This window comes from Giraffa tippelskirchi, chromosome Y (genome assembly GCF_054371585.1).
Source record: "Giraffa tippelskirchi isolate mGirTip1 chromosome Y, T2T-mGirTip1v1.2.pri, whole genome shotgun sequence".
NCBI classification, from domain to species: domain Eukaryota; kingdom Metazoa; phylum Chordata; class Mammalia; order Artiodactyla; family Giraffidae; genus Giraffa; species Giraffa tippelskirchi.
The window spans coordinates 9,567,936-9,583,675 of record NC_137290.1 but is presented as its reverse complement, the minus strand read 5'-3'; the positions used below and the strand labels follow the sequence as shown (position 1 = coordinate 9,583,675).

The window sequence follows — 15,740 nt, the reverse complement described above, 5'->3', positions numbered from 1 at the left end:
ACAGGGTTTGGCTAGCTTGAGTGCATGCCGCGGGGCAACACTAGGAATAGTAACCCCATTCCTAGGATGCTGGCGTTTGGGGGAATTATAACCAACGAGAAAAAGCCTACACAATGAAGCCTACAACTGCAACAGTATGTGGGAATAACTAAGGAAAACTGATGAGAAAAACAAAAGCTTTGTTGAGAACACAAAGCTTTACCAGTTGATAAGAATGCTTGAATATATAAAAGAACATCATATTCCTGGATGCTAATAAATGTAACAATGTCAATTCTTCCTGATTTGTGAAGTTCACTTCAATAATCATCAAAAAGCTGTTTTTAGTTGGTAAACAAATTTTTTATCCAGAAGAGTAACCATCATATCTTTCTCATATAAGTACACACACCTATAAATACACTTTTAAAAGGTACAAGGACAGAAAGCTCATCTAAGTCTATATACAAGTTAAAAACATAGATCTAGGATGCGTAAAGGGTGACAAAACAATTTGGATGGTACAGATATACAACTGTATTATAAAATAACATATTATGACTTGATGTGTCATTTATTAAAATTGATGTTGGGGCAGTTAATGGGAGACCATTTTTATTTTCACATAATACATTCAAAGTAAATTCAGTAACAGTTAAAGTATATTTTATAAATAATAAAAACTGCAGAATAAAACATTAATGTTTAGAGGTGGTTAGATTTTGTAGGTTTAGAAAAGATAGCAGAAGAATTGAGCTATATAAAAATTGAAACCTTCTGAAAAAAATTATCGAAACAAACTGGGGGAAAATGTTTATGGCCAAAATGAAGACAGATAATATCCTTATTATATAAAGACACTGCTCAAATAGATTGGAAGATATTAAAGCCACACAGACAATGAATGCAAAGAGGAGAAATATAATTGCTGAAGAAGCTCAGAGGAAACTATTCAGTGTCCTTAAAAACGAAATAAATAAAATTAAAATTAGATGTCCCTTCTCTTGTTAAACTAGCAAAGGTGAAAAGCACCATCATGAGTTAATAGCGGCAGTGCAAATCGATATGTTTTCGAATGAAAACTTAGATGTGTATCAGGAACCTTAGACAAGTATACCCCTTCTAATACAATGAATCCCCTTCTGATACAGGAACTCCCTTTTGGCAAAATCTTAAAAGACTCCTAAGTTTAGAAAAATATTTTAAGGACCAAAATGTTCATCACAGTATCCTTTACAATTGTGAAAAACCAGAACTAAATGAAACATTCAAACAGAGGGGAGGGCCACACAGATAAATCTCTGGGCATACTCTGCAGCTATCAGCAAGGTGAAAACGACTTCCCGGGGACAGAGCAGTGTGTGAGGTGTACAGTTACATGGAAAAAGACATGCCATGCACACATGGGATGATCACAGCTAAATGAAAACTATAACCATCTTAAAATAGGTAACACGCCCACATGTGTCAGTAGGTGAGACCGAACAGAGGTACCACAGAAGCCAGACTTCCTCCCCACTACTCCCTACAGGCAAGCACCTCCTTAGTCTGGTGATTAGTTTTAAATTATAAGAAAACAAGAGGACTTCCGTGGCGGTACAGTGGTTAAGACTCTGTGCTTCCCAACACAGGGGACTCAGGTTCAATCCCTGTTTGGGAAACTAAGATCCTGCATGCAGTATGTGCAGCCAAAAAAAAAGAAAACAAACCAAAATGACCAAAATGTTAACGCTGTTTATGCTGTATTGGAGTCGGGGGCAGGGGACAGCAAGGCAGAGAGAGAGAGAGATCTCAGTTCAGTTCAGTCGCTCAGTCGTGTCCGAGTCTTTGCGACCCCATGAACTGCAGCACGCCAGGCCTCTCTGACCATCACCAACTCCCAGAGTCTACCCAAACCCATGTCCATCGAGTCGGTGATGCCATCCAACTATCTCATCCTCTGTCATCCCCTTCTCCTCCCGCCCTCAATCCTACCCAGCATTAGGGTCTTTTCCAATGAGGTAGAGAGATCTACCTTTTCATAAAACTGAAATTGTTTTTAATGAGTCAAGTTAGTGCTCTCAAATGAACAATAGGAATCCTTTTAAAAATCCTTTAAAAAAAAGGAAAACCAGTTTGTGCAAATCAGTAAAAAAGAAAAAAAGCACAGACACAATAGTAAAATGGGCAAAAGGCCTAGATTATACACAGAGAAGTTTAAAAGCATACACGGGCAGGAGGGAATTCATGAGGTAGCAAGAATCACTTTTTTGGCTTATCAAACAGGCAAACGTTTTCTTGGTTTAAGTAATAAATGTCCAATGCTGGTAATGTTGTTCAAAGGCTTCTTTATTCCAGGCATGGGAAAGCCATTTCTTTGCAAATATGAACTGCTCAGTCTGTCTTATAAGGAGTGCTATGCTGAGAAAGGTTGTGGGCCATTCTTCAGGTTCAGGGCCAGCGTGACTGATTAGCTATACACATCCCTGCCCACCCGCCTCCTGCCCTGCCTGTAGCTGGTGGCTGTGAGTGCTTGCTGCCCCTCAGGAAACAAATTCTGCACCATCTTTTGAGAAACACAGAAATGCTTTTCCTGTCTCATCTGGTAATACCACTTTTTGGAAATCTATCTTCAGAAAACAACTACAAATACAATGCTTTATGATCTGTTCATCCAACCTTTATATCACTGCCATTTTTAAATTGGCATTACAAATTAGTGAGAAAAAGAGAACTCCAAATCTGTAATTATACGAAAAATGTTTACTCAGAAAAATTACTTAAAGTACAGTGAATACTCCAATGTGCTAAGGTGTGGTTGTATCTGACATATGGCTGTGGTCTGTAATTCTGCGGTTTAGCAACTGTCACTAAGAGAACTTTAAGAACACCCCCTGAGTGCCTACTATGTACCAGGCACTGTTAGGCTCTGTTGTACGGACGAGCTCCAGGCCTTTCAAGAGTTCCAAGGGGAGGCACTGTTACCGCATTTCCTGAGAAAGTGAGGTTAAGCGGCTTCTGAGGAGGGAGCCGGCTCTGGCTTCAGGTCAGCCCGGCTCCAAAGCCCACACTCTCCCTACCCTACCAAGGGGCTCCTCAGCCAGTGAACACAAGCATGGTCCTGGGTGTGTGCTCTGATGAGAGCACCCTGGGGCGGGGGAGTTTATTAGCCTGCTGTGTTTCTGAAATTTTTTTTTTTAATATGCTTACTACTGTTTAATGAGGAAAGTAAACCTAACAACTGGTAAAATGAGGGTGTGGACAAACTACTTCATCTGTGGATCTTTCCAGGCCTGACATTAGGCCTCTTAATTCCCTAAGCGGGGTTAAGAGTGCAAATTCTTCACAGAGGAACTGTAGTAGTTCTTCACAGAGAGTTGAGTAGTTCACTTGCTCCCAAGAGAAAAAAAAAAAACAAGTGTACACATCTTTTTGACCTTGAGGAGAGAAGGCCAGGGGTGCTTCCAAAGCCTTCAAGATGCATATACCTTTTGGCCCAGAAGGTCTATTGCTGGGAACTTCTCCTTGGGGAACACAACCACATGCAAAGACATCAGAGCAAGTTGCTGATGGAAATTCCAAGACTCAGGAGGTAATGGGGAAGCAGCGCACATGTACCAGATAAGTTTCAGGTGTACAACACAGGGAGTGAGCATTCTTACACATTCAGCAACAATCACCACAATCAGCACAGTTACCATCCGCCACCACAAAGCTGTCACAACAGTACTGACTATATTCCCTATTTGTACATTACATTCCTGTGACTTATTTTATAGCTGGAAGTTTGTACTTCTTAACCCCCTCACTTTTCCGGTCTATCCCCCCATCCTCATATAATACAGTATGTTAATTATACCTAAATAAAAAAAATAAAAGGTTTGCAATGGAATAAAAAAAGAGATAAAGAACAGTAACCCCATTTTCCAAACCTAGAAGTCTAGTGAAATAAAATAGGCCACATCTATGCAACCAAGTATCAGGCAGTAGGCCACATCTATGCAACCAAGTATCAGGCAGTCCTGAAAGATGACACTGGGGGATACATTTAGGAATGTGGGAAGATGTTTATGATACATTAGAAGAAAAACCGCCACCTTTAAAATAGTATGTATTTTATTTAAAAATCGAAATAAACCTATACACAGGAAAAAATGTCTGAAAAGTGTATACCTCTTTTAGCAGCAAGTATATCTATGACAGGGAAATACAAATATTAAAAAAGCAAAACAAAACAAAACACCAAAACCTCAAAGATGATAGTATTTTCTAATCATCTTCAACGGATAGGTATTACTTGCATAATCAAAGAAAGCTTACAACATGAGTGTTTCTACATTAAAAAACATAGCCTGAGTATAAGAGCAGTGCTCACACTGTCTGATGTATCAGGAATTGGTTAGGAAAAGCCACGAAGAATAGCATTATCCTTGGGGGCCCGCTAGAATAGCAGCAAGAAAAGCAGCAAGGTGAAAGATAACAAGCTGAGGTACCTGCCACCACAGGCAACTAGAGCTCAGCTTGAAAGGTATGGAGGCAGTGGCTTGTGCATATTTTATAAATTCCAACTAGTCCAGGGATGACCGACAGAGTTAACTACCCACGTTGTCACCGCTGCCATCTGTGGTATGAAAGCAGAATCGGAACAGAGTCAAGTCTGATGCTCCCTGGCTTTCTAGAGTTAAGGTCTCTTAAGAAGCCTTGGCCCAGGGCCCTCGACAAATGTTCCACAGCAGACCCCCTCGAGGAGTCTCCATCACCTCTTAATCCAAATATCTAAAGACCAGGATGCAGTAATGGGGGGAGGCACGTAAAGAAAAGTCTAGAAGAGGTGGTGAAGAAGGAACATGCAGCTGGATCATGAAGAGTCCACGGATGGTGAAAACTCTGAAACCTTCCTGCCTGTGAATGGTGCAGTGGCTTGGAGAATGACTTCAAGAGCCTAGACCTTTGGCAGGGGCAAAAAACTTGACCGGGATATGATATAAAGTACACAAAACCACCTACGAGGTATTCTGCCAAAGTAGCCGAAGACGAATCAAACCAAATTCTCCAGAGTTTAGCACTAACTTCCATTTACAGAAAACACAGGGAGAGAGGGACAAGTTAAGGATACCACAGGAAGCAAACAGACACAGTTACAAGGGGGGACATTCCACAGGACAACTGACCTAGTTTCTTCCAGGACTACTGGCTTAATCACACAAAGCTTAAAAAAAAAAAATGAGAGCTAGAATGATGGCTGCCATTGCTGGAGGGAGGGGGAAATGGGGAGTTCTTGTTCCATGGATACAGAATTTGAGTTTTTCAAGATGAAAAGTCCTGAGTATCCACTGCACAATAATGTGGCTCTACTTAACACTGCTGCTGCTGCTGCTGCTGCTAAGTCGCTTCAGTCATGTCCAACTCTGTGCGACCCCATAGACGGCAGCCACCGGGCTCCGACGTCCCTGGGATTCTCCAGGCAAGAATACTGGAGTGGGTTGCCATTTCCTTCTCCAGTGCATGAGAGGGAAAAGTGAAAGGGAAGTCGCTCAGTCGTGTCCGACTCTTAGCGACCCCATGGACTGTGGCCTACCAGGCTCCTCCATCCATGGGATTTTCCAGGCAAGGGTACTGGAGTGGGGTGCCATTGCCTTCTCCACTACTTAACACTACTGACCACTTAAAAACGTCTGAGATGGTTAATTTTATGTCATGTGTTTATCAGAATTAAAAATAAAATTTAAAAATGTGTGCTTCTAAATTTAAACAGTTAAATCTTAATATAAGGAATATAAAAGCTGTTTGCTATACTAGGAATTGGGTGGAGGGAGGGGGGAAATATATTTCTCCATTATTCTTGGGGTCACACAAGGCATTAAGAAAAAGTGAGAAGAGATTGCTTTAGATTAAGAGAAACTTGAAATCAGACAACCAAATGCAATCAATAGAGCACATTTGGATCCAGGTTCAAACAAGCCAGTTATAAAAGGACATCTTGGCAATGACTAGGAAAATCTGATTACGGTCTGGGTAAGACACTTTGTTTGACTTGATTCAAAATTTTCCTTCTTAGGTAAATATACTGAAGTTTAAAGAACAGAGATGACACAATTGAAAGAAAGTGTGCTAATAAGCAAATAATAATTGAGGTAGTATGGAGATTTAGCAAAAATGGTGAAGGAAGAAATGGGATGGCAGACTGATGAAGGGTGTGAGTAAAGCTATGATCCCGGGGAAAGCAGCAGATTTCACAAGGTAGTGGTGAGGTAGAAGTTATCATAAAGAAATGACAGGGTTTTCCTGGAGTTGCATGGAGGTTACAGTTACAACCATTCAGAAAAAGGATGGGGTCTTTTCGAAAAGGCACAGGAGCCAACTCGAAAGGACTCCCAGTGGCCAGAGCTGGAACAATTGTAAACTAAGTAATGGTCATGTTGAATTACAGCCCATGCCACAAATCCATGCTATATAAATAAATTACTGAATAAAAATCTAGAGGAACAACTTTTCCTCACAGAATTCTAATTACTAAACATAGAAGGGATGAGAAAAATGAAAAAATCACCAGTATGACAGAGTAAAAACGGCTGTAGGTAAAATTCACTTGCTAGATTCTAGAACTCAGTAGGTAAAAGTTGGAGGAGAAATTGGAAGCTCTCCTGAAACTTTCTCCTGAGAGATATTTATTAATCACCAAGAGAAACAAATGAAGGTTAATTAACAACATCAACAATAAGCCATACTGACATTATCTTCCCTTCAGGTAGTGGTGGCAGGATCAGAAACAAATATACAGTGGGTGGGGAGGGTGGTCCATGGGAGGAAACAGGGCCAGTCAGTGAGGGCTGTTCCACCAGGAACTTGGGAAACAAGGATGAGGGGCTGTGTAGTGAGCGCTCATGTGGATCAAGTGCTCATTTGGCTGGTGCAGGCCCTAATGACTCATGTTGGTTTTTAAGTTCATGACTTTGGAGCCACACATCATAGGTCAGAAACGGCAGGATGAGAAAAAGCACGGCAGTGAATAACGACAGACACAACCCACCCTGCCAGGCCAGGAGTCAGATTCTGAGACACTAGGTCACCTGGTTCCCAGGTGTGTTTGCATCTGACCATCATTCCAGTCAGTGATGCAAAACCTTTACATTAGAACACTATGGCATGAAAGAGATTTTTAGTGCAATTCGTGGCTCATACTTTTGAGTGAGGTCTGCTCAGCACAGAAATAGGACTTTAGGTGAAGCTGGCTGTGCTGATGATGCCAGAGTCCAACAACAGAAACCGTTTTCAAATACTCCTTCTTTTTTCAAAAATACAAAACCCCAAGCCCTCAAATATAAAACTACTAAAAATTCTACTTGATCAGCAGCAGATTTACGAACTACAAGACCAATTATAAGAAAGTGTTTAGCAAAAATATTCTTCCCTGATCAGTGTCCCCAAAATTCATCTAATCCTAAATTGTAAGAGAAATGGCTATGAGAACTTCACTTTAACAATCTCTTTGACCCCCTAATTCCACCAGTGTCCCATCTGATTTAACATGAAATAACACTGAAATTACTAAAAAGAAAGGTGGCTTCGGTCAGTACAGATGTTACTTTTCTTCAGAGAGAATGTGGCAGGAACAAAACAAACCTGGGTTGAGCATCAAGATTTAAAATAAGTATCTCAGGGACTCTCAAAAACCAAACAAGCGAACCAAACCAAGCTGGGGTTCAGTTTTTGCCTCATCACTTACAACCCAGGTCAAATCAAATGACAACCTGGAGTTTCAAGTTTGCTCTATCTGTACATATGAAATAAATATCCTCAACACAGGTGCAGTGCAGCATTCCTTAACAGATCAAATAAAACACATGGCAATGTTTTCAAAATTATGAACGTCTATGTAAGCACATTGCCAATTACTTAAGCTTTGTGGATTATCACCATAGGTACACCTCACACACTTTTTTACGATGCCCTTTGCTGATGCATCCCATGTGGTAAAGATATTGTATGTCAAAACTTCTGTAAAAATTCAGGCAACAGAGTTCCTGTCTGGAGCACACCTGCCAGTCACACATTTTTTGTCGGGATGTCAAAATCGAGGTTCTCTATTCTATGGACACCACCAGAGAAGGACAAAATCTATCGGCTTCTTTCCCAAAAATACTCTGTGAGGTTTTTTGCCTCAGTGACTGGCACACGTGCTGACTGTCCGTCTGCAAAAAGACTGTTCTATCCCCTTGCAACCGCTTGCTGTTTTCTGACTACAGCATGACATGTTTTCGAGTTGTTAACAAGGTGGGAGGGCTGGTGCAAGACCTTCTTTCATTCAGAGCACTCCAAGGGTCTCTCTCCAGGAGAAAGCCTAAGAGGTTGAGAATATTCTGACTGGACGTGTTTCAACAGTAATGGCACTCCAGGGGCTTCTCTTGAGAATGGAGTTGGTAATGTTGAGTGAGGCAGGAGGGTCAGCTGAAACACTTCCCACACAGCTGGCACTGGTAAGGCCTCTCCTGAGCGTGAATCCTGTAGTGCTGGATGAGGTGCGACCTTTGACGCAACCTTCTGCCACAGTCGCAACACTGACGGGCTCTTTTTCCAACGTAGTCGTGCTGCCGCTTATATCCAATCAAATACATCTTGTCTCGGGGTAACTCACATGGCAGGGCTCTTGCTGCTTCGTGGGCTTTGAGATGCTGGAGACGATGCACAGCCTGGATGAAAGCTTTGCCGCATTCGAGACGCTCACGGCAGTCCTGCCTCTGAACGCTCATGCGGCCGTAGACATCTGCACGCTGGGTCAAGGACTTCCCATCCCAGTGAGTCTTCTGATGCCTGCTGAGGCGCGGCATGAGGTAGAAGGCCTCTCCACACCGTTTACATACAAAGGGCATCTTCCCCGTGTGGATTTGCTGGTGCTTCTCCCGGCCTCCTCGGGTACTGAAGTCTCTCCCACAAAATTCACATCTGTAGTGTTTGTTCTCTTGGAGGAAAAACGAGTTGTGGGCCAGGCAGGACCTGGTGCAGACTCCAAGAGTACTGTGCTCCCGGGGACCCTTTCCTAGCAGACTCTCCGATGCTTTCTTACGTTCTGAGCTTTTCTCTAGTTGATCACCCTCGTGGCTTCCTTCCTGAGCGAGGGTCTTGGGGTCACTCATTTTTATGGGACTCAAAACTTGTGCCGGCTTGACCTGGTGTGACTCCAGTGGATCATCAGCACAAGACTCTCTCGTGTGGGCACACAAGGAGTCACCTGCCTCCAAATCCTTTATTCCTGCCCCCGAGGATGATGTCTCTACAGGCAGGCTTTGCTCTGGAGTTAGATCTTTGGTTTCAGATTGGTCCTCACAACCTAAAAGAAATGTAAAAGGTCCTCTACTATTTTTTACTCAGAGAAAAACATCATTATAGTAGAAATAGAAGAAAGAGACCGAACATCACAAACACATTAATTAGTACAGAGGTTTGAGAGTTGTCTGGGGATGTAAGGAGAGAGTGGGAGAAGGATGCAGAAGACAGCAACCAAGGATAGGTGAAGGTGAGGCAGAAAAGACCATCTAGGAGGACTGAACATTGACAAAGATGCCAGAGGCACTGACAAGAGAATGAGAAGGAAACCAGAGAAAGACGGGGGACTGGGGTTTGGCTGCAACTTTCACACCATGCTTGGTACATCATTGCTGTTTGTAGGAACTAGTATAACTGTGGCCATAAATGGATTCTATTATCAGGTCAATCCAGGAGATACCGTACGATGCAAGTCAGCTTTCACTCTTGTAGGACTCTTCAGATCCCTTAACCAGCATCTCAGATCTCAAAGAGGGGAAATGTAAGAGGTAGCATTTCTTGAACTGATCTTGTTAGGCAACACTTTTTGTTTTTTTGTGTTTTTTTTTGTAAAGAACCCCTATTATCATAATTCTGTAGGACTATTGGGGAAACACTGGAGTACCCCGGTCAACACCTTCTCACTCAGAATAAAGCAAGAGTACTCCAACTCTTTTCTTGGCTCCCAATCTCTCATTTTACTCATTCAATTCAACATTTATTAAACGCTGATTCTGAGCAAAGCGTTATCCACCTGGATGTTCATAAGTCTGTATAGAGACTTATCCTCCAAACGGGGAGAGGGGGGACGGGAAGGGAAGGGAGGGGTCCTCGAGGGGGAAGGAGGGTTTTCTAGGGCGGGAGTCCTTGAGGAGGCCAAAGGTGTGTCTGAAAGGGAAGGCCCGTGGGGTCCTCGAAGGGGAGGGCAGCGGTCCGAGAGGACGGGGAGGGTCCTCAGGGACCAAGGAACGCGTTCTTGGGGGTGAGAGCAGAGAGGCCATAAAAAGGGAGGGTCTGTGGGGTCCTGGGGCGGGGAGGAAGGTGCGACGCGGGAGGAGGAGGGCGGGTGGAAGGCCTTCCGGCCGGGGAAGCATTGGCAGGAAGCCGGGGCGTGAGCAACAGGGAGGCCGCCGCGTCCTCCTCAGAGCTGACTTGGCCCGCGCGGCCTCCCGCACCCCTTCCCCTCAGGGCCGCTACTTCGCGCCTCCCTTTCCGTCGACTTCCCCGCGAAGAGGAGCGTCTGCCCCGGCGGCCCTGAGGGGACGCCCGCACCTCCCTGCCCGCGAGCCGGGCCCTCACCCCCAGGGCCTCTCCCTCGCGTCCGGGCCCTGGCCGCCGCGCGCTCACCTCGCAGACGGACACCCTCGCCTGACCGAACCTCTGCACCTCGGTCTTGCAGCGCAAACCCGCCAGGCAGGCGCTACCAGCGGTCTGCGCATGCGCCCTGTGGGACGGCCGGTGCAGAAAGCGCCGCGCAGAAAACGCAGGCCGCTTCTGGCCGGCTCCGCTGGGCGGGCCCGCGAGGACCACCTGGCCTAGAGAGGGCTGGGAGGGGCCGGAGGACTACTTCCTTTAGATGCTTTACGAGTTTTGGCAGTGGTTAGCACGTGGTTTAAACCGGTTTCAAAATAAACAGTATGCAGTGAAAAGCCTTCTCACTTTGTGTGTGCCACCGACCAAATTCTCATGCTATAAAACCACGGAACACTCAGGTGACCGGTGCAATTATTTGAATACGTATGATTATTAAACTGAATAATTATGCAACTGTGAATAATTATGAAAGCGTGAACATGTTTTCAGTGTCCTTCCACAGTGTCTTTGTGTATATGAAAATAGAGATACATGCGTATATACATATGTGCGTTATACACACATATGTCGTTATCATTGATACGTATTGTACATATCTATACTATAAATTCGGTAGATATTTACCTGTAATAGATATAAATAGTTTAAAATATAAAATATATTTTCTAAATAAGAACTGTGACGATGTAACACAACCTATAATGTGACACAGTGTGGTACATACTGTAGCTTAAAATGTGTACTTAACTAATATAAGTACTTCCTTGATAGCAATATAAGGCTTCCCCGGAAGCTCAGTTGGTAAAGAATCCGCCTGCGATGCCGGAGAGTCTGGTTCGATTCCTGGGTCAGGAAGATCCGCTGCAGGAGGGATAGGCTACCCACTGCAATGTTCTTGGGATTCCCTTGTGACTCAGCTGGTGAAAAATCCACCCTCAACGCAGGCAGACCTGGGTTCGATCCCTGGGTAGGGAAGCTCCCCTGGAGACGGGAACACCTATCCACTCCAGTATTCATACCTGGAGAATTTCATGGACTGTCGAGTCCATGGGGTCTCAAAGAGTCAGACACGACTGACCAACTATAACAAGTATATCATGATGCCACGCAGATTCATATTATATGTAACTATATGTCTGTACAAACAGAGTAGAAACATTTTTAGTTTGCAAAAATACTCATAGTCTCGTTTCCTACCTTTTTTATACAAAAGGTGGCAGACTGTACCCATTGTTCTATGCCTTCATTTTTTCCTATCTCAGAGACCTTTTCATATCAGTACAAAGAGAATTTGCCTACTGTTTCTGAACAGCTGTTTGAATTCTGTTGTACTGTTGTTGTGACTTGATTTATTTACCCCATCCCTGACTACTGGGTGGCTGAGTTGTTTTCAGCCCTTTGCTACCAGTATTCTGTGCAAAACTATGAGCTTCAGCAGTTCTGCTGCTGTGTAAACCTTCTGGGAAGATAAATCCCCTGCAGTGGAATTGTTGAGCCACAGTGCACATGTGTGTGTCATTTTGACAGAGATTTCTAAGCTGCCTTCCATAGACGCTTGCCTATCAGACCCCCACCAGCCTGTGTGAGCAAACCTGCATTCTCAGTGTTATAGGATGCTTTTTCAGGTTTTCCAAAACTAGGGTCGAGAAATTTTTCAGGAGCAAGGTAGAATATGTTTTCCTGTGTTGAGGAGCCATTTGTATTTAACTAAAGAACATTTATCAGGGCCTCGAGATACGTAGGGAAAGTATAGTGAAAGGTGCAATAAGTATTTTAGTCATTGTGATGTTGATTATGCTGATGATGGCATAATGGTTAATATTCTTGACACTGGTCTTATACCTGTGACAAAAACTAACTCAAAGTGGATCAGACACCCAAATGCAACACCAAAACTAGAAAACTCCAGGAAGAGAACTTAAGAGAAAACCTATGACCTGAGATTTGGTGATGGCATTTTAGGTATACACGTGCAGCTCACAAACCCCTGGTGTGGGGGATTCCCCAGAAGTGCCCTTCTATGTATTGTATCTGAAAACCTGCAATTTGGAGGTCATTCAAGCTCTCTGAGCCTCAGTCTGTCCTTCTAGACTAAAAGGACAGCAAGTTACTAAATGTAAGGATTAAAATATGTAGAGGTGGATAATGTTTTCTTCCACGTGCTGAGGGTCGCTGGGTGCGTCTGAAAATGAATCAACAAAGACACATTAACTGGAGACAAGCTTACAACTTATTTTAATATGTTTTAAGTGACGCAGGAGCCTTCCTAAGGAAATGAAGACCTAAAGAAACAGACCTGAGTATTTCAAACTAGGTTTGATGAGGTGGGGACAGTTGTGGAAGAATATGATCGGTTAAGGAATAAGAGGTGAGTGTAATAAGCTGGCAGAAACTTAGCAAGGCCTGTGTGTTAGGCTTCCTCTTGGAAGTGTTCCTCACCCTTTGGAGATAAGAATGCTCCTTTCCTCCTGCTATAGGCAGGGTACCTCTCCCATGATGGGATTATGGCTTGTTTCATGGAAGAAGGGGGAAGGGGAAGAGAGTGAACCTCTTCCTTCCGCTGTTTTCTCAAACTGCTTCACCTTCAATATGCCAGGTGCCATATTTTGGGGTGAGGTATCCTGAACCCAATCACATGTCAAATGATTAAAGTGGTGTCTGAGATCCATACAGGCAGTTTATATCTGTTGGCTTCAATTTTATTAGACGACTCTTGACAGTCCCTTAGACTGCAAGGAGATCAAAGCAGTCAATCCTAAAGGAAATCAACTCTGAATATTGATTGGAAGGACTGACATTCCAGCTGAAGCTCCAATACTATGGCCACCTGATGTGAAGAGCGGACTCCTTGGGAAAGACCTGAGGCTGGGAAAGACTGAAGGCAAGAGAAGAAGGAGGTGGCAGAGGATGAGATGTTTGGATGGCATCACCGACTCAATGGACGTGGGTGTGAGCAAACTTTGGGAGATGGCGAAGGAGAGGGAAGCCTGGCGTGCTGCATCCGTGGGATAGCAAAGAAGTGGACGTGACTCGGTGACGAACAACAACAGCAACCCAAAAAGTAAGAAATAACAGTGGTTGAGGGAGGAATGGAGATAAGGGGGAAGCAACAAGGACGTTCCCAACAGGGATCGCTGATTCCGGATTAGAAGTCAGTGAGGAGTTAACACAGCTTGGGGTCCAGAGGAAAAATAGGTCAACAACCCAGCTTGGAGGGTCCCAGGGAGTCATGCACTAAATGTCAGACTTGATGCAAAGCTCTCTGTTGTGTACATTTCCATCTAATTAAAGAAGCAGACATTTTTCTCAGAATCCACATGAAACATCCAGAGGTCAGGAGACTCCCACCTCTAAGTCACACACATACCTTAAGTGCACGTCAACTTCTTGGAAATTCATATCTTTTTCTGGATCTTGTTTTTCTCCCTTGTTCTTATTTTCTAGGCTGAAGGTTACTCACGAATATTTTCTTATGTGTGGGTGTCTTGTCCAGGGTGCCTGCCAGGGGCACCACACGAAGTCAAGTGTGTAAAAGCTGTATGTTCAACATATGGTTGTTGAGGGGAAGGATGCAGGGAAGGGATGGTTAGGGAGCGTGGGACAGACATGTACACATGGCTGTATTTAAAACAGAGAACCAACAAGGACCTGTTGTGGAGCACAGGGAACTCTGCTCAGTGTTCAGTGGCAGCCTGGATGTGAGGGGAGTTTGGGGGAGAACGGACACGTGTGTATCTGTGGCTGAGTCCCTTTGCTGTCTGCCTGAAACTATCACGGCATTGTTAACTGGCTATAGAAAATAAAAAGTTAAAAACTTCATGTTCAATTTATTAGCAGCACCTCTTAAGAGATCATAAGTAGGAGGTTACATTGTCTTAAGTGGTTTTCTATCTCCTTATGTTAAAATCCGAGCAGCGAGAGTAGATAAAGGGATTATATATTCATACATATTAAGATGTCACAATATGTAATCATATAAAAGCAATTTATGCACATTTGAATCTTGATTTTCATTTGCTGAAAGAAAATATTATTAAGATAAAAAGGAAAATCATCCCCCTGAACATGGTATTACCCCCGTGGTTCTTGCTCCCATGCAAATATTTTACTCAGTCATCATACCTTTATACAACTTAAAAAAAAAACAAACAACTTTTTGTTTGTATTGAGGTATAGCCAGTTAACAATGTTGTGATAGTTTCAGGAAAACAGTGAAGGGACTCAGCCATATGTATATATTTATCCATTCTCCCCCAAATTCCCCTCCCATCCAGGCTGCCAGGGAACATTGAGCAACGTTTCCTGTGCTATACAGTAGGACTTTGTTGGTTATCCATAAGTTTATCCATAAGAACAAACCATAAGTTTGTTCTCTAAGTCTGAGAGTCTTTCTGTGGTGAAACTTCATTTATATTTCATTTTAGATTCCACATATGAGGGATGCCATATGATATTTCTCCTTCTCTGTCTGATTTACTTCACTCGTTATGACAATCTCTAGGTCCATCCATGTTGCTGCAAATGGCATTATTTCATTCTTTTTAATGGCTAATATTCCATTGTACTGTGTACAACTCTTATTGTATGTGTATATTTTATGCTTTGCACAATTTATTATGTTGTCTCTTTTAAATTAGTATCCCTAAGATCTAATAAGAGTACATCCTGAGAAATGCCGGGCTGGATGAAGTACAAGCTGGAATCCAGATTTCTGGGAGAAATATCAATAACCTCACATATGCAGATGACACCACCCTTATGGCAGAATGTGAAAAAGAACTAAAGAGCTTCTTGATGAAAGTGAAAGAGGAGAGTGGAAAAGTTGGCTTAAAGCTCAACATTCAGAAAACAAAGATCATGGCATCCGGTCCCATCACTTCATGGGAAATAGATGGGGAAACAGTGGAAACAGTGTCAGACTTTATTTTGGGGGGTTCCAAAATCACTGCATATGGTGCCTGCAACCATGAAATTAAAAGGCACTTACTCCTTGCAAGGAAATTTACGACCAACCGAGACAGCATATTTAAAAGCAGAGACATTATTTTGCCAGCAAAGGTCCATCTAGTCAAGGCTATGGTTTTTCCAGTAGTCACATATGGATGCGAGAGTTGCAGGGGGAAGAAACCTGAGTGCTGAAGAATTGATGCTTCTGAACTGTGCTG

The 15,740-nt window shown here is 43.3% G+C and overlaps 1 long non-coding RNA gene across 1 annotated transcript; it reads right to left on the bottom strand.

The window, feature by feature from the left end:
* Nucleotides 1-4,056: 4,056 nt before the first annotated feature.
* Nucleotides 4,057-10,757, bottom strand: LOC145537580 (uncharacterized). The gene is made up of 2 exons (XR_014076397.1): nucleotides 10,609-10,757; nucleotides 4,057-9,286 (listed from the first exon to the last, which is right to left on the bottom strand). It is a non-coding gene; the product is annotated as an uncharacterized LOC145537580 (long non-coding RNA).
* Nucleotides 10,758-15,740: the final 4,983 nt, after the last annotated feature.